Raw genomic sequence first — 18801 nt, 5'->3', positions numbered from 1 at the left:
TGTGTGTATTTTTGATCAAAAATAGGCTTTTAAATATGCATGTAATTAAACATATTTCCATTCACATTTTAAATAGCCTAATGTGTGTGCCAAAAAATATTATATTAGGCCTCTATTCTATTCTATTCTATTCTATTCTATTCTATTCTATTCTATATCATTCGAGTGTAATCTGCCAGTTCATATACACACTATGAATAGACAAAAAAACATACTTTTCTCTGTCTGACAGGCAGTGTTTGGCTAAGCGCGCTCTCGTGTGATGTCAGCAGCGCGCGGGGTAGTTGCGCTCGCTCGCGCTGGACTCAGTGTCAGAGAAGGAGAATCACGACGAAGATGGTCTCAATATGCGGAGTTCCCCTCGCGGATAGCCTCTGTTGGTACTGATTCGGAGTGTTCTCCCGGATAACTCTGCTTCGAGGAGTCGCTTCGTATTCGGAGTGAGTAAACGCGCTGTTGCAGGACTGTCATAAGACAGACAGAGAGGGTTAGAGATGTGCCAGAATTGTATGTGGAGAGCATCACTGCGCGCTTTGAAGTTCTTTATGTGCGCTGGTCTGTCCAGATGCTCACTGATGCATTACAACTATCCGTTTATTTACACGACAGGACAGTACGTAAATGAATGAACCACGTGTTATGAATGTGTATTGATAGTAGTTAAATAATCCCAGCTGTCGTTGGGAAAATCTATTGTTCCTATTCGAGTGTCATCTGCCAGTTCATATTCACTGTAACCATGCAATATACCCTGTACGCGTCTGACACACAGGAATTGACTATTTTAAAATCATGTTTATTTCTTAGATCTAATGCAATTTAATTAATGCGCTCACGAAAGGTTTTCATGATGAAAGAATAAAAGGTTATGCTAGAATAGAACTATAATAGCCTATATTATGTAGTCTGGTAAACCAGAAGTAAAATGTATTATAGCTGGTTTCTAACTGATCTGAGATGCTTAGTTGCTGGTCAAGCTATAATGACCAGCTAGAAGCATGTTTCAAAACATCTTAAACTGGATTTTACAGCAGGATTATTACAGTTGAATGTAAATTATTAATCTACAATGCTTCATGGTTGTAAATAAATGCATAACAAAAAGCCAATACAAAGTTAGCGTCTGGGCTAAGCAGGACCTTCCTTCTAAAAGTTGTTATTTCAAACCACAATTAGTTATTTTTCTATCACGAACATTTATTTTTTTTTATTTCTGTTTTTAATCTTTAATTGAATTAATTCATTTTCCTCTTTAAAAGCCCCGCATGGAGAGAATGCGCAGATCCGATATTGTGACATTTGTGATAATTTAGTTGTTAAGTTAAAGGTGGTTAAAGTTGCCTAGGAGACACAGCAGTTTTCATTATCTTCTCATCTAGAAGCATTTACTCAAACGGGCACCGTGTCCTTTCCACTATAACCAGCATTTACATTCTGGTATAAGGGCCCTTTGTTCGTTGCTATGGATGCTGTCTCTTTTTTTTTTTGTATGCTATGGTGTTCTTGAAAACAAAAGATTGTCATATTGCTGCACTGTGACAATAGATGAGCCTCCAGGAGGGTTAAATCACATCGATAAGTCCTATCTTTCCCCAAAACAGCTCAATAACCCTCACAAGATTTACTGATAGAGGGCAGGATCTGGTGCAAAGGCTGTCATTTTATTGCAGCACACTTAATAATATAATAGCCTTAAATCTTATACAGGTTATCTTCTGTTTTCTGGATCCAAATAGTGGATGATTTCTAATTGCTTGGGCAGTTTTGTCCGAATTATACTGAAAACAGATAGACGTTAGAAAAGCATACATCAAATCTCATGATATAGCCACCCTTCAATCAATCTCGACGTCAGAATGTGTTTCGGTCAACGTGTGTGTGTATGTCGTGCCATGGTACAGTATCTCCTGCTGGGTGCCGCCCATGGAGAATCTATTTTTAATTGGCCTTGTTGATGATAACATAAACTTTGCAGCGGTGTCTGCCTGCTCATGAAGTTAATTGTGCTCACGGGACTTGACAGTATCGTTTGGCACAGTTTATTTTCTTCACGTTCACACTTGCTCGTCTGCTTTCACACATGTCAGAAGACCAGCAATTAGGGAAGAAAAGCAGATTTGATGCCCAGACTTCTTGTTTTATTTCTTTAGGCTATTTTAAGTTATAGGCTAGTTTTGACAAAATGCTGCAGTTAGAAAATCACAAGCCAGAAATAATTATAATTATACGAAAGGATTGTGATATGTTGCTCTATGGATCATATCTAAAGCATTTTTGAATGGGAAATCATAGTACTGTAAGAGAATGATGAAACAGTAAATGCAGCTCCAATGTTTTTATATATTTATATTAAAATAATCTTATAGATGTGTCTGCATATTAAACCCGAATAACTGAAAGCATTTTTAAGCCAATCATTGGTTGATTCCCTCAAGAAGTTTTTCAAAAAACATTCTCTGTTTCCTTCCAGCCACGCCAACAAAAGCTCAACCAATGGTGTGAGTTTGAAGGCGGGTCTGTCTGTTTATTGACCAATTGCAGGCCCCCAGGAAAAATGTTTGAAAACAGTCAAACTTACACACTTCACCTTTACATTTTTCTTTACCTCTGGAGTTTGAGGAGGATTATTAAACAAATTCAAATCAATTTAAACATATTATTACGACAAAGCATTGGGAGCTTCAGGTGCTTATTTGTAAAAACCCATAGTCTTTTAGAGCAGGCATTTAAAAATATTTAAACTGACAGTATGCAACAGATCAAAATTTGGCCTTGAAGAAGCGCAGCCTCTATTTTCTCTTTGAACAGCTGATATTCATTCTGTTTCAGCCTCCTTTAGAGTATCATCAAGGCTCTAGTGAAAGGCATGACAGCTTCTGTTCAAGTGTTTCACTGGCGAGATCCCAAGAGAGCTCAACGCTCCATTCATTCCACCAATTGGTCCATGCATTACATAAATATTCTCCTGTAAACAAACAATAGAAAACATTGCACCATGCAACACAAACAATCACAGATAGTTATTACTTAACAGTGACTTTTTACCCAGTGCAACTTACAATACCACACAGTTACATGGCATTTACTGTATAATAGACATATGTAATACTGAAACAACTTATCATATTTTTCTTGTAGTCTTTTTGGACCCTATCTAATTTATCCGACCAATGGCAGATTGTTTGAAAAACAATATTTTTTTTTTTTTTTTTTTTTTTGCAATTCAACTCTTGTGGCACATAAATTACACAGTTCATAAAATAGTGAAATGCACAGAAATTTGTGATCATAACAGTTTTTTTTTTTGTTTTTGTGGTCAACTAGTGGCCAAAAGGATGAACCAACCAAAACTGTTCATAATTTTATTTTATTTTATTTTATTTTATTTTATTTTATTTTATTTTATTTTATTTTATTTTATTTTATTTTATTTTATTTTATTTTATTTTATTTTAAAGAATTGAGTAATTAAGTGGTGGCACCAAAATAAGTCAACTAATACATGAAATATTAAAGGTATAGTGGAGGATTTTTTACTTCCGGGTGGATCACCTATACTATTGGTCCTCCTAATTGTCAATCATTCTGGTGAATCAATCAAACTTATTAAAAAAGTGGAGAGGGCGGGTCTTATCTAAAATTCGGAAAGATCCTCCACTATACCTTTAATTCATAAATAAAATCTGTGATCTCTATTTTGACCATATCATTAAACTGTTATTTCATAGGTAAGGTTCATGTTGGTTTCATATAAAAATGAAATTATGATAAAAAAGAACATTATATTGTATTTGTAACAGTTTGTCACTGTGTAAAGGAACACAACGAAGGAGATTCAAAATAGTAAATTGTCTTTTTTATTACAAAATACAAAACAAAATAGTCTTTATCATTATCCACAAACTAAAACACAGGAGATCGCTGGAGAATAATGTAAAACAACCATTATAATATTGACGTTGACATAAACAATACTGGGCAATGGAAACTCAGGGCTTAAAGGGATAGTTCACTTTGAAATTAAATTTTGGTATGTTTTAGCTTACCTCAAGGGCATCCAAGATGTAGGTGTCTTTTTTTCCGCAGTAGTTTCAATTTTGATATTTTTAGGTCAAACCGTTCTTGTCTGTCAGTCCTATAATGCAGGTCTATGGTCACTGTCTCAAAGAGCATGCACAGAGTCCAAATTAAAACAATTCCCCATCGTCCAAATTAAACAATTCCCCATCGTAAGTACACATTGATGGCCTAAGACACGAAACGAGCGGTTTGTGTGAGAAAACGAACAGTATTTATATCGGTTTTACCTCTTGTACACAGCCACGTCCAAGTGATCAGATTTATGTCAGTGTTTCACTATAAGGAAACTTACTGTTAACCATAACAGTTTTTTACCATAGCATTTTTACAGTCTACACTCGGCCAAATGAATAATTTACATATAACATGATTTTTTTTTGCATGGCTGCATGGGTGTATTCTGCAGGGGACACTGATGGATCAGCGGTAGTTTGCAGAGGTGCACATTGCTAACATGTGGGCTTTTATTCATCTCTCCATATGGGGTACATCATGTGGTGTTCCTAAGAAGTTAAAGACCACACAGTGTTCTAGTGATAAGGCCTAATCTTAGGCTCTACTATATTGCAGGGCTTGTTGTATAAAAATCTGGCACCGGAGGGTTCTAAAGTGCCAGGGGTCACACTCTTATCTGTTATTTGTTATCTTAAATTGCCGGATTTGAGCGCATCATTACATCAGACCTAAAAATACACCGCAACAATCTAGGGACCAAGATATCCTGGCTTTGAGTTTGATCTTCAAAATGTCTTGCACCAAGACAACAGCTTATTTTACTGTCTGCTCTGAGCTGTACATACCATATGTCAAGTAAATAAAACAGATTGTTGCATGTTGTGAAGCTTTACAACTCTCACTTTCTGTCAAATAAACCCCGTGCCTGTGTTTGCGCTGGATAAATTGTCTGTGACGGGAGAATAAGGGGTCACATTCACATGGAGCTCTTATCGATCGTGCGCTGGAACCCTCACAGATGTGAATTATTTATCAAAGCACAGTGTCTTCATGCATGGCACACTATTTGTGTCATAAGCCTAGACTGTAGGTATTCTGAGAAGTGTTATAAAATACTGTCAATGCTGTTTTGAAAGACATGTCTTAAAATGTACATTTCGTGTTTGGCTAAATGCAACAGTGAGAGTTTTATAAACCCAGTGATGCCTGTGTTAAGCCCCACTCACATTCTGACAGCGATTTGCTGTCGCTCATGTCACCAAAAATCGTTGCTCATGGCTCTAGAAATCGGCATCTCTTACTAATAAATAAATATATAGGAATATAATGGAGTGTGCCATAATAAAGGCCTAAGGAATACATATTTGTAAAAAAAAAGAAAATATTACAGACGGCATGAATGCAGTCCATTAACTGGCCTTAACTATATTTGATGAATACTAAACAAACAAACCATGTGGTAACACACTGCATTCATTTATTTGTATAAAATACTGGCAAAACTCATAATTTGCTCAAAAGTCTCAAAGGTTTGATTTCAGACTTTACTGGTTGCGTTGTTTTTGATTCACTAAAAAGGACTGGCTCATAGGAATAATTTGTTGAAGTCATTTGTTGCATTAGAAAGAACCGGCTCATAATAGTCATATAGTTTGATAGTCGGACACATGGTTGTGTTGATTCACTAAAAATAACCTATTCTCTTAAAAATAATGGTTTCAAAAGGGAGTTTTGCCATAGAAGAACCATGTTGGCTTCCCAAAAGAACCTTTTAGTGAACCGTTCTCAGAATAACCATTTTTTCTTAGTGTGAGGACATTTCAACAATCTAAAGAAGCCTTTTCCACTATAAAAAAAAAAAAAAACCTATTGTGCAATGAAAAGTTTCCATGGATGTTAAAGTTTCTTCAGGCTCTTAAAGTTTAGGATTTAGGAGCCATCATCACCTACTCATAATTGTTCATCCAAAGCAATAGCAAAGCAAAAATGAGCAAAATTGCATGTATAAGGTTATCTGATAATATTTCCCCTCTAATGGAACAATTTTAGGGCTCTTGATTTAAGGTCAAGTTATATGTGTGCATGTTCCTTATGGCTGCATTTCTATTGATCAGTCTTAGTTTGCCTCCCTCTCTCATTTTCTATACAGCCTGTCATAAATCTTTTAAAGGTGTTTTTATACTGTATGGGGGATAGCAGCATCAAAATCTGTGCCAAGCAGCAGCGAAGAGCCAGCTGACTCTCAGGCTGATGAATTGTTTTTTTTAAAAAGCTAACGTGGACATTTAATGATTAGAAGCATTTAAGTGTTCCATATATTGATTTACAAAATAAAGCTTTAGATAAATTAACCTGATTGATTTAATTTTGTTATAGGCTGCTTTTTGTGAAATCTCTTTCATGCAGATTTACTTAAATGTTCTGTGAAAGAAAGAAAGTCCATTTACTTTATTGCTCTGCCTGTCTTGTGGTTTGTTACCGCATATAGAAATCATTGCTCACTTTGGAGTCAGCAAAATGGTTGGTTTAAGCCGGTTAAAAGAAGCTACAGCAAAGAAACCCCCTAAGATGCATGAAAATTGTTCTACAAAAAAAAAAAAACATTTCACAGTGGAATATCCCTGTGAGACTGTTCTAATGCTTTATAATAGGCTACTGCACTCTTTTGTAGGCTACAACTAATCTAACCTTTTTATGAAGAAAATGTGAATGATGCTTGTAGTCTCGGTTCTGTTTGCCAATAAATTGTTTACTGTTTGGCAGTTGCTATGGTATTTGGAGTGGTTGTTAGGTCTTTGCCAGGGGATTTGCTAACTGTCTCATTTAAATCGATAGAGACAATCTTCTCTAAAATGTTTTTGTTGCTAGATCCCTCCAATGAGATTTTTGGCCCACTTTATCTTTATCTTTATCTTTATCTGCCCAGTAAAAAATTGGAAGTTAGATTGATTTTCAAAGTAATAACACATGCCTTTTTTAACAAGCTGCATAATTGAGATACCATTCATGTTTGTAGCATGGATAGTACAACGAAATCTCTAAATGAATAAGCATACTAATGCTTGCCTTGGCAAATACAACTAATCCCACCAATCAACATTGCAATCAATCCTTGAAATACAGATGCAAAAATCAATACCATTTCTGATATATTTGATTGTTGCAATTTTACAAATGAAATGATTGTGTTGGAACTGGCTGGTAAAAGCCTAGAAATAATATGGAATGATAGTTGAATGCTTGATGTTCCCTGTCATCAGTCCAAATATACATTTGGATAATGTCAGATCTGATTGATGCCAATTTGCCTTTCTTTGGTATTCCAGCAGCGTCCGGTGCACATTGATGTTGCGTCATTGAGCACGATCTTTGTTTGGGGAGGCAGATAGCCAATGGGAAAATCATTCCCTGGGGATGCACTGTGCAGGGAACCAAGGTCTGCATTTGAAACGTGAGAAGATGAATCACATGTAATCTGTGCTTTGTTCTTCTAGCCCACACGAATGGGCTTTGCCCTCAAGCGGCTGGCATCTGCTATTAATAGGCAAAGATTAAAAAAAACCTTTGTTGTCCAGCTAACCTATAGTTCATCTTCAATTTGCTGCTGCTAAGTATGTATCTGATCCTCTGTAGATGATTGGATGTGACTTGTCTTGTGTTATTTTTGGCCGTACATGTGATATGATGCAGTAAACAGCTTTGATAGCTATGGGTATGGCTGGAGACGTCGCTGTAATGCAGCGCTAATTGGCTTTGTTCACCATGCACAGATGTGTCGGAAGGTGTTGGATTATTCAAACATGTGACCAGTTGAATTGATTTAATCAGAAAATTAAATCAACTACAATGTAGGAATATTTTGATGCATTTGAGGCTTAGGGATGCTGACGGTTAAACAATATTTTCAAAGGTCTGAGGTGGAATAAAGACCGCCAGATGAAAATATGTGACAAGGGAATGCTTGGAGCAATTTCATCTGACACAGCTGGAGCTCTTTGATAGTTGTTGTGTGATGGCTGTTCCTCCAAGCATTAATGGCATTAAATCCTCCTTAAAGTCCCCATGAAATTAAAATGTAAGTTTTTTTGGCTTTTAGTATTAAGTTGTTTGTCTTAAGGTTATATATAATGTAGTGTGCTCCAAAACAATGACAAAATTCACATTTAGAAGATATAGGCCTAACTTAAAAGCATTCCAAATTTACAGTCTCTCACTTCCGCCTATATGGATTAACGATTTTGATGACATCACTCTGCACTTCAGCTTCTCATCAGATTTTCTGTCCAATCAAATGCTCTCTAGAATCTAAAGCGTCCCGCCCCCTACACTGTAAATAGACACTGAAGCTGCGGCTGACATCGGCCACTTGTTCACACATTTACTATTTTCGATATGGTGAATAGCACATAATGCACTATATAGGGGATAAGGAGCGATTCGGACAGTGTCGCACACAGTCTGGTCCAGTCCAGAGACACGATCGGCCACAAAACTAATTGGACCATTTGAATTCTACACAGAATGCTATATTTTAAAGCGATATGGAGGAGATTAGGAGGAGAAATGGTTAGACAGACTCAGCACTAGAAACAGCACTGATGAGTAGAAGGGATAACACCGGTGCCATGCAGCAACATAAATTACGCACATAAATTACAAATCCTCAGCATGACTATGTTCACTCTTTTGCTTTAGTAAGAGTTTCATAATAAATCTAAAAGGGGAATCTGTTAGACTGTGGCTTTCAAAAGCTGTCAAATGCGGCTTTGTCGAGCTCGACGGCTCTGGCCGAGCTGTGATATAAACAAAACGCTATTGGCTATTTAAAAAAGGGGAGGAGCTGCTCGTTAGGGCTGCACGATTAATCGTATTTTAATCGCGATAACGATATCTGCCTCTCTCGATTAATTTAAAAAAATCGTCGCGATATTTGCCCGCTCGTTTTTTATCCTGAAAACAACTGAAAATTTGCATTATCTTGCATTGTTAACAAGTCCCCTCTAGCGTTGATGTTTGTGGTTGCCAGATCTAAATAGCTTAAATCTCCCAAATCACCCAAACAGAGCTTTTCTCTTACATTTTTTGCCCAGTGTTTTACTTAATCTGTGCAATCTCCACAGCGATATTCTGTTTGCATGAAACTGTTATACAGCCAGTCTGTTTCTTCACAAGCCACTTGTGCTGTTTGTGTGACTTAATCTGTTTCTAAATGAGTTTCACTGAATGAAAGTTTTTACCAGTTTTCATGTTGTGAATTGGTTGAAAATGACAGCCACTGACCGTTTTCAGTGTGTATTAGTAGACTATTTTTCTTTGCAGTACGAATTTGCTGAGCGATCTGGATCTGTACTTTGTCTCATTTGCAACCGAAATGTGTTGCTTAGAGGATCTAATGTGAAGAACAAGCGGCAACATTCTAATCTGAAAAATGAAGCCTACCCGGAAGTGCGAAAAACTGCAATACATCAAAAATCCGCTAGGGGCAGGTCCCAAAAGGGAGCAAATGTCCATAGACCCCCATGTTAAAATGTCCGTTTTCACAGCATAAATTCATGTTTTTACAGGTTGGTCCCATGAACTTTTATTGTATTTTTCGATAGGTTCCGAGTGCCTGACAACTGTGAGGGAGGTGAATTTTTTTCTAACTCGTTAGTTTAGATCGTATTTAGATATAAAATGTATGACAAATAAGGGCGTGGTTAACTTTGATTGACAGCTTGATTGACAGCTGATAACGAGCATAGGCTGCGCCGAGTGGAATTCCTGAAATTTGACGTCTCGGCCATGATCTGACACAACACATCATACCACCTCTGTATCCTTTCTGAACACAAGATGGCGCCGCCCATACCCCCCATAAACGGCCTCAAAACCGTTCTTCAGAAAGTCTGTGGGTGACGTCACAGATGCTTTGTCCATATTTTTTACAGTCTATGGTGAAGACGCATCACAAAGCGCTCATCTAACGTTAAATCATGCCATTTGTATTGACTTGCTGTCTGAGGAAGTTGTTGGTTAAATAAAGTCTGATGGTTTGAAATTAACACCCGCCAACCCGCCAAATGCGGCTAAAGATGAACTTTGGCGGGTAATGCTGTCAAATCACTGGCCAATTTGGCATGTTATTATGTGAGTCATCATGATCTATTAAATACAGCGTATTGTGCAGAATCTGCGCATTTCTGGCTTACTTGAACACACACGTCACTACACAACAAATAACGGTGTGCTTGTTCACTTGCAATGAAGCAAAAAAGCATTTGGTTAACAGAAAAGACATTGATATTTTACAACATCCTACATGTTCTTTGTACTGTATTGATCGGTCCACCTAAAACACATTTTTGGTAAAAAAAAAAAAAAAAAAAAAAGATGAGAATGAATGAGGAAGGGTGGAGATATCTGGATGACAGGATTTTCTCTGCACTCAAAGTGCTTTACATGGAAGGGGAGAGTCTCCTCAATCCTCAAGTAGAAGTTCTGAATAGCCGGTAACTTAAATTTTGTAACCAAAATGACAGTTACTGTATATATATATATATATATATATATATATATATATAAACCGTTAACTGTCTCTTTTCTTTCTCTGTAGTTTCTCAAATGAGAATAATCGTGATTAATTATCGCGATTAAAATTTTGAGCAAAATAATCGTGATTATCAGTTTAACCATTATCGTGCAGCCCTACTGCTCGTTATGTCCCGCCCTGTCTTCCTGTTTCAGTGGAAATTGCGTCAACACACTGAATAATGCTGCCGTTTCAAAGCACTTCAGTGGGCCTTTAATTCCTTCTGTAGAAATGTTTGCTATGAGTAACTCACTTAACTTAAACCGTCTTATTAGCTAGTTTAGCTGGCTCCCAGACTAGTGTTCAGCTGTTTTCATAATTGTTGGGCAGTAGCGTCTCTAGAAATGTTCTTCTTCTCGCCATGAAATGTCCCCTTTAAAGCGTTTGAAAAAATGTGTAAAAAGTACTGAAGACCATAATTAAACAGATGTAAGAACATTATTGATTTTCATCAAATTTATTTAGACTAATATTGTTTTTTCTATAGCTTGATCAAAGTCATGCTTGCTCAGCATATGTATGAAAATAATTATTTGCTTTCCTGTCATTTCTGGGAAAACACATATGATGTTTATTACCATGGAGTCTCCTAGATTTGTAGACATGCACAGTTTAATAAACACTAATAAGACTTATTTTGGTCTTTGATGCACTCAGATTTAGTACTATTCCATAATATGAATGCACAAATTGATAATCACTTATCATCACCTACTGAAGTAACCATATATAGTTCTGTGTAAGCTGTAGAAAGAATCAACCCAAAAAGGATATTAAAAAAATCGAGTCACTGAATCTGAATCCCCAAATTTGTCACTTCAAATAGTGAAGTTAGCCATATATCTCACTGGTGAAGCTGCGGTAGTAGGGTTACTATTTTTTTCAGTCATGCAACTTTTCATTTATAGCTATCGCTTAATCAGCCGGAATCATTTGAACAGCTCCCGAATGCGCTGAATCGTTTAGAGCGGATTATCACTCATGAACTGTTTAGAACAAAGACAGCGGCAAGTATTTAGGCGTCTACAGGTGTCTGTGTCTGTTGCTTGAGAACGATTTGTACTGCAACAAGGATCACCATGTTATTGTTTTTTGGACATGTGCCATAGTAATACTACCATGGTATTCTTTGAAATACCTTGGAATACCATATAAATATAATAGTGGAAAAAGCCAAACATTAGGCTACATGTCCAGATTACCTTGAATTAAGTAAGCAACCGTTGTCAGATGTGCTTAGAAATCTTAGTAAAAAAAAGTGTGGCATTAAAAATTGTCCTGCTGTTGATGACTTAATTGGTGTTTTGAACCTCAGGCTTTTATAAATATTCAGATATTCAGTGTAAAATCTGTTTATTTGAATTAGTCATGACAACCAGCAGCTCCAAAACCAAGATATTTCACAGTGTGAAAAGGCTAATCCACTGGTATGTCTACAGAATACAGATGTAAATTTTCAGTTGATTATTATATATTTTATGTGATTCTATTGATAATTAAGAGTTCAATATTATTAAAATTTGATTGTTTACTATTACTAATATTTGTGTATTCTATATATTTATACTGTATGCTTATTAGGTTACCACGTCATATCAACATCTAATCATAGCAACATGCGAAGGTAGCTCCTTTTATAGGCAGTAGAGAGCGGGGCAGCTCGCATATTTTAGAAAAGATCTGAGTTTATTTTGACCTGGGAAAGACTATAATGGCTCAGATTTTGCTCAGGGAATAGCTGTCAAAAGCTTTATCATATCTGGTACTGAAACTGCACAATAGAGCAGTGTCAAAACAGTGTGATTGTGGCACTCGCTTTGTGCACTCAGAATCAATCAAAAGATGCCTGGACCGAGAACAACTCCAATATAAAAAATAGTTCTTGTGCTTTCATATTTATTTTGAAGATCCTGAGAGACAATATTTTGACAACATTGTCGTTTCAAAGATGGATATGTCTGTTATATGCACAGTGTTGATATATTTTCACAGCTGTGTGACAGTTATGGGAATGAAAAGTGAAGGTATACAGTATGTTCAGCTGGATTTATTATGTACACACCCACCACAGAGTTATGAGGTCTTGACCTACACCCCCTCAAAAATCAAAGAGCTAGTCCCATAGATCATTTATGTTGCAGTCACATGGCATGATCATACAGTAAGGAAAATATTCAGGGTGAGTGGAATGGCTAAAAGCTTTTGTAATGGTATATTGTAAATTGTAATATTTCCAAAGATATAGTTATTTTTGCTTTCAGAATCATTCTTCAGTCTCACATGATCCTTCAGAAATCATTCTAATATGCTGATTTGCTGCTCAACACATATTTCTTATTATTATCAATGTTGAAAAATGTTGTGCTGCTTAATATTTCTGTGGAAACCGTGATACATTTTGTTTTCAGGATTCTTTGATAAATAGAAAGTTCAAAAGAGCAGCATTTCTTTCAATTACTTTTTTTTTTTTTTGCAACAATGTAAAAGTCTTTATTGTCACTTTTGATCAATATACTGCATTCTTTTAAAAGTATCAGTTTCTTTTAAAATAAAATTGAACAGTAGTGTATATTAAATATTTTTTGATAATCTATCGAAATGATAATAACCTCACAAATTATAGGATATCATTTTATTTGGACTATGCAAACCAAAAGATACAATTTCAAAAACAAAAGATTCAAAGCACTGAAACTAATGTAAAATTGATGAGCTCTGACTCATAATCAAGGGACTTGATTATGACTTGACAATCATGTCAAGGGACTATCAAGCTCCAAAAATGAATAAATCAACTTAAAAGACGTGCAAAAGAACTCATGCTCTATATCCCAAGTCTTGTGAATAGCTTTGTGTGAGGAACGAACCGAATTTGAAATTGTAAAAATCCACCATAGCAATAAAATCTAATTTTTGTGATTTAAATATGCAAATGTGCATGTCATAATGAGTTACAAGAAATATGAGCATCATTGTGTCAGGGTTCTGTCACTTCTGTCTAGTGTATTTCTTGGTTTTGTGACAGAGCTCTGACACTCCTGTTTTGTCATGTCTTTGTGTGGGCGCGCATGTTTAGTCTGTTCCTTTTATAGTTATCATATGGCTTCAGAAAACGTATGCACACAATTCATATGGATTACATTTGAGCTGGTTTTAAGAAACCATGAAATCAAAATCGACAATTCTTGTTTTTAATGGAATATTTCAGTATTTATCATAATTGACTTAATATTTATTGTGCACATCTTTATTTAATCTTTGATCAAAATAGCGTCCCCTCCCTCTTGAAGCAACATCTCTTCCCTGATGACATGTTTACTGGCGCAAGGGCGGGACATCACAGCAATAGCAAACCACAACCATCCAATCAATTCCTGATGGACAAAATCAAGTCCCACCCTAAAAAGCCATTTCACTCAGAAGTACATCACAATAGGGAAGAAAAGACTATTGCAATTTTCTTTTCATGCCGACTTTAATGGTGACCTTGTTGACACCCCATTCTCATTCATCGTACTGAAAAGATAAACAATCTGTGTCATACAGGCATGAAACATGCATATACCATCATACCCTCCAGCTCTAGTGAAGACCAGCAGTGCGTGATGTATATGTGGCATTTATCATCAGGGTGGAAAAAGGATAGTGAGGTCTCTGTAGTGACAGTGGTGTTGAAGATTTACTATTCACTGCTCATCCACTTATCTGTGTCCATGTAAGCCTCCTGAGAATGGAAACGCACAGGCATAACAGTCCCGCAGTAAGCTCGTTCAGAGGTCAGGCAGCTTTTTTAAGGATCAGACTCAGTGGTTCCGAGGTTGCTTGGATTTATCTGGGTTTGACCCTGATGCCCTAAACAGTGTCCTATTAGCTGTTCTAGGTTCCATGAGTGATGGTTATGTAGGCTGCCATCAGGAGTAGGACAACCACAAACCTCATCCTCGGCCCTGTGATAAGGGAGGACCAAAAATGACTGTATATTGAGGCCCACCCTTATTTTACCCTGGGCCTGTGAATTGAAACACTCAAAAGTGACAGTAAAAACGTGTGTAATGTTACAAAAATATTCTACTTCATATAAATGCATTTCTTATTCATCAAAACTGTATCACAGTTTCCACAAAAATATTAAGCAGCACATCTGTTTTCAACATTGATAATGATCAGGAATATTTCTTGAGCAGCAAATCAGCATATTAGAATGATTTCTGAAGAATCATGTGACACTGAAGACTGGAGTAATCATGCTGAAAATTCAGCTTTACCCTCACAGGAATAAATTACATTTTAAAAAACTGTTCTTTTTAATTGTAATTATATTTCACAATATTACAGTATTTTTTATCAAATAAGTGCAGCCTTGTTGAGCATACTAAATTTCTTTCAAAAACATTAAAACATCTTACTGACCCGAAACTTTTGAACAGTAATGTAGGAGCAAATAATTAAGATGGAACACAATGTATTCACTCCTGCTTGCTTTGCTGATTCATTAATTAGAATAAATGAGGATTGCAGCTGTTTGACGTATATTGATAAGTTTCATTTGGAGTTGAAAGCTTTTCATTGTAAAATTCTCATTATTGGATGTGCACATTTTTTTGGTGATGTAGTTCAGCTGTAGTACTTTAAACTATCTAGGGCAGTGATTCATAACAAAAATGGGTCGCATAATCATGTATATTTGTGATAGCACATAGGCTTATAGTGGAGAAAATGCTTGTTGTTGTTTTTAAAGGCTGTGTGTCCAATCAAACTCGACCGTGTTTTGTCAGAGCTGTGACACAGTGAACTGTGGACGTGCTGAAGACATGAAAGAGCTGTTGGCTCATGGGACGCAGGTTCAAATCAGGTTATGTCCTGATTTCGTTCTCCCTCTCTCACTGTCTCCAGTTTACAATTTAAAATAAAGGTAAAAAAACCCAACAACAAAGAAACAGATTCCAACATGGATGGGGTGACATTGCCTCATTGTAAACAAACAAAATGACACATGGCAAAATAAAATGTAGATGTATGATAATGTTTTTTTTTTTTGCATAGTAAATTACAGCATGAAACAATCAAAATTCTGTTCGTTTTTCATCAAATCATTATAAATATTGTCAGGGTTTGATTTTAAGAATGCTTTTGTTTACTTTTGTGCCGTGAAACAATTTGTTCAGTGTTGAATTGCCAAAAAAGTACTACTCAAATAAATATTTAGGGCTAGATTTAAGATTTATGCATTTTAATTGCATAAACTTTCCATCCATGTGGATTTCACAGTTTAAACATAAACTAATAAACTGCATATGATGCATATTTGTCGATCATCCATTTGAACTAATTTCACAACTACACTCTCAGAAAATAAAGTACATAATTGTATCTTTAGGGGTGCAATGGCTTGTCACTGGGGCTGTACCCTCAAGGGTACAATATTGTACCTTAAAGGGGAACTCCGGTCAATTTTAACATTGAGCTCATTTTTTTGTCAATTTGGAGTGCTGTCAATACAGAGAACAACGACAAAAATCGGTGTTGCCTACACCGTGTTATCCTCTTTTTAAAATTTGCACCCTGTTGACTTCAATGGGGCAAGATTTAAACCTGCTTTTAGCCTCTTTACATCCTTGATGTGTCATTACAAGTGCACAGGTCATGTGAGTGATTCCTTCTGAGTGAACACGAGTGAATCTGACTGCAGTAGATGTGAAAAATATGTATAAAAATGATGTTATTCAAGCCAGCGCAAATACCTGTGTTTACATCCTGTTTTCGGTTGAAGTCCAAAGTAGTCGATTGCCGAGTTCACACGCGTGATCATAGGTAACTAAACCTATGCGCGTGAATACGGTACATATATGTACCTTTTAATGCTTTTTGACCCTCAAAAAGGTACATATATGTACCTTGAGGTCCAATAATAATCCCTATGGGGTACGTTAGTGTAGATTGTACCTTGGGGGACAGAAATGGTCTCCTACTGTACCCCTATTTCTGACAGTGTAGCCCTATTTTAACCATGTTCATACTTTTTAACTGAACAAAATGACATTTTCACAATAACTGGTTTATGCTGATTCTAAGCCTTTTGAATAAATGCAATTTAAAAATGTAAAAATGATTTAAATACAATCAAACAAAAACTGCACTCTTGCCTGTTTCATACATACATGTTTCATGTAGCCTATGTCTGACAAATATACATTACATTAAGTCTGTTCATGTTAAAACTGTGAAATCCAAATGCATTTTATTTGCAATTCAAATATAGTATATCTTAAATGTAGGCCTAAATATAAGACCCACTGTTCAGGTTTTGTTTTTAATACATTACATTTTTCCTTCGATTTTTCCAACTTTATGACTATGAGTGATGCATTCATGTTCCTCATGCAAATGTTGACAGTCCTCCCAGGCCCAGCAAGTCAACACCTTTACGCTATAGCGTTAGCCTCAGGGCATTGCTCTTGATAAATTGCTAGCTGTCCTGTCATCGCTTGACCTTACAAAATCCCAGAGAGGGGAAATGCACTAAAATAAACACCTCTGCACAACTGCAGAACCATCAAATCAGACAAGCTGCTTTCTCGCAGGCTTATCACACTAGCCCACGCGGTTGTAGGTCATCTGCCACATTGTTCTCACTTTTATTGATCGGCAGTTAGTTTGCCATTAGCATTATTAGCCAGGCCGAACAGATGAGTATATAGACAAGACCTTTAAATGCTAGGTGCTGGGAGAATTGCATGACGTCTCTCCTACTCAAACAGTTCCTCTGACTCAGTTTCTGTTTTGTTCAGTTCTCAGAAGCAATGGTTTTATTACATAACCATGTGCGAACAAGCTATTTATTTCCCAATGCCGTCATCGCGACAATGTCACTGAGAGCTACTCTTGCTTCTTGTCAAGTCATGCTTTACAAGGTTGTGTTGTCTTGTTGCAGACTGTCAAGGCTGTGTGGAAGCCGAGTGGAAGATGAGATCAGGCCCTTGTCCTTGATCCTCAGAGCGGAGATTATTCGGAAAAATCCAGCTCTGTTTTTTTCCCCTCTTATGTTGTTTGCCTGGACAAAGGCCCTGAGGGACCCTGAGGATTTGGTCCAATAAATATGAGACTTTTGTTTGTGTGAATTGTTTTGTTTTTCTGTGCTTATATTCAGTGTAAGTGTTTACTCTTTTTAATTTGAATTATTATTTATATTCATAATTGTCCTTTATTTCAGAGACCCTCTAAACGTGAACTAAATGCACTTTTGATGAGCAAATACATTGGTGCTTCATTAGGCAAAGCAAATGTTGAATACTTATTTGCCATTGAGTGCTATAGATTTATTATAAAAGCTATGATCTACTCATACTTCAATGAAGTACAATACAAAATAAGAGTCTTGGTGCGTCAGAAATCGCATATACTGTCTGAGTAGGTACTACATTTTAATTTCAACTTACTTCTCGTCCATTAAAGAAGTATGTGCTATACAGTATGGATATGTATGAAAGAATTTCCGATGGACTACTACCGCATCACTTCACTGCCATTCATAAATCCTCTCCCATGGCCTCATAGGTTATTAATCCTCATGGGTTACTTGCACTTTGAAACCTACTTCAAATTTTGCGTTCTCAGGTCACCAAAACGCCGTTGTCATGTAAATAAACGGCCAGGGAAGTATTCGATTTCAGACGCAGCGTCTGTTTGGTTAAAGAAATTCGTTCACACAAAAAACATTCATGCAATTAATGTTGGTGGATTGAAGCGTTCATGAATTGTTAGTGGACAGTGAATTGAACAAAGGGACCAGATGAATTTGATTTGTGAACAAATCGTTGAGTCTTTCAAATTTCAGTGAATAATCTCTTAAAAATTTGTCACACAATGCTATTCTGCGATTTTAGAAGAAAAATTGTGTCTTATCGACTACTTTTATGATACTTGTGCTTTTTTGTGATTTTGAAGTTTTACAGCCTAGGTTATCTTTACAAATTCACATTTTGTGTTCCATGGAAAGGAGTTTGAGTTTGGAATAACATGAACTATTCCCTATAAAAATTAAAAAAGCAAATCACCACCACAACATGTTTTTCCCCCTCCATTATTATGCATAATCCTTCACGTTCATGCTTGTGATAAAAAGGCCACATTAGCCATTGCTTAAAATGGGCCTCATAATACGAGGAAATTTAACTTGACTGTTTAACAATTTCAGT

General features: G+C 36.3%; 1 protein-coding gene across 1 annotated transcript in view; it reads left to right on the top strand.

Moving 5' to 3' along the window:
• The first annotated feature begins 265 nt into the window (after positions 1-265).
• pkib (protein kinase (cAMP-dependent, catalytic) inhibitor beta) overlaps positions 266-18801 on the top strand; it is a 35144-nt gene continuing 16608 nt past the window's right edge. Inside the window, exon 1 of the mRNA XM_079888524.1 lies at positions 266-440. The gene's annotated coding sequence lies outside the window, so the exon portion shown is untranslated. The remainder of the gene's footprint in view (positions 441-18801) is intronic.

The sequence above is a fragment of the Squalius cephalus genome (assembly GCF_949319135.1).
Source record: "Squalius cephalus genome assembly, chromosome: 12".
NCBI classification, from domain to species: Eukaryota; Metazoa; Chordata; class Actinopteri; order Cypriniformes; family Leuciscidae; genus Squalius; species Squalius cephalus.
The sequence above is the reverse complement of the archived record's forward strand: the minus strand, read 5'-3'. Positions and strand labels throughout refer to the sequence as shown.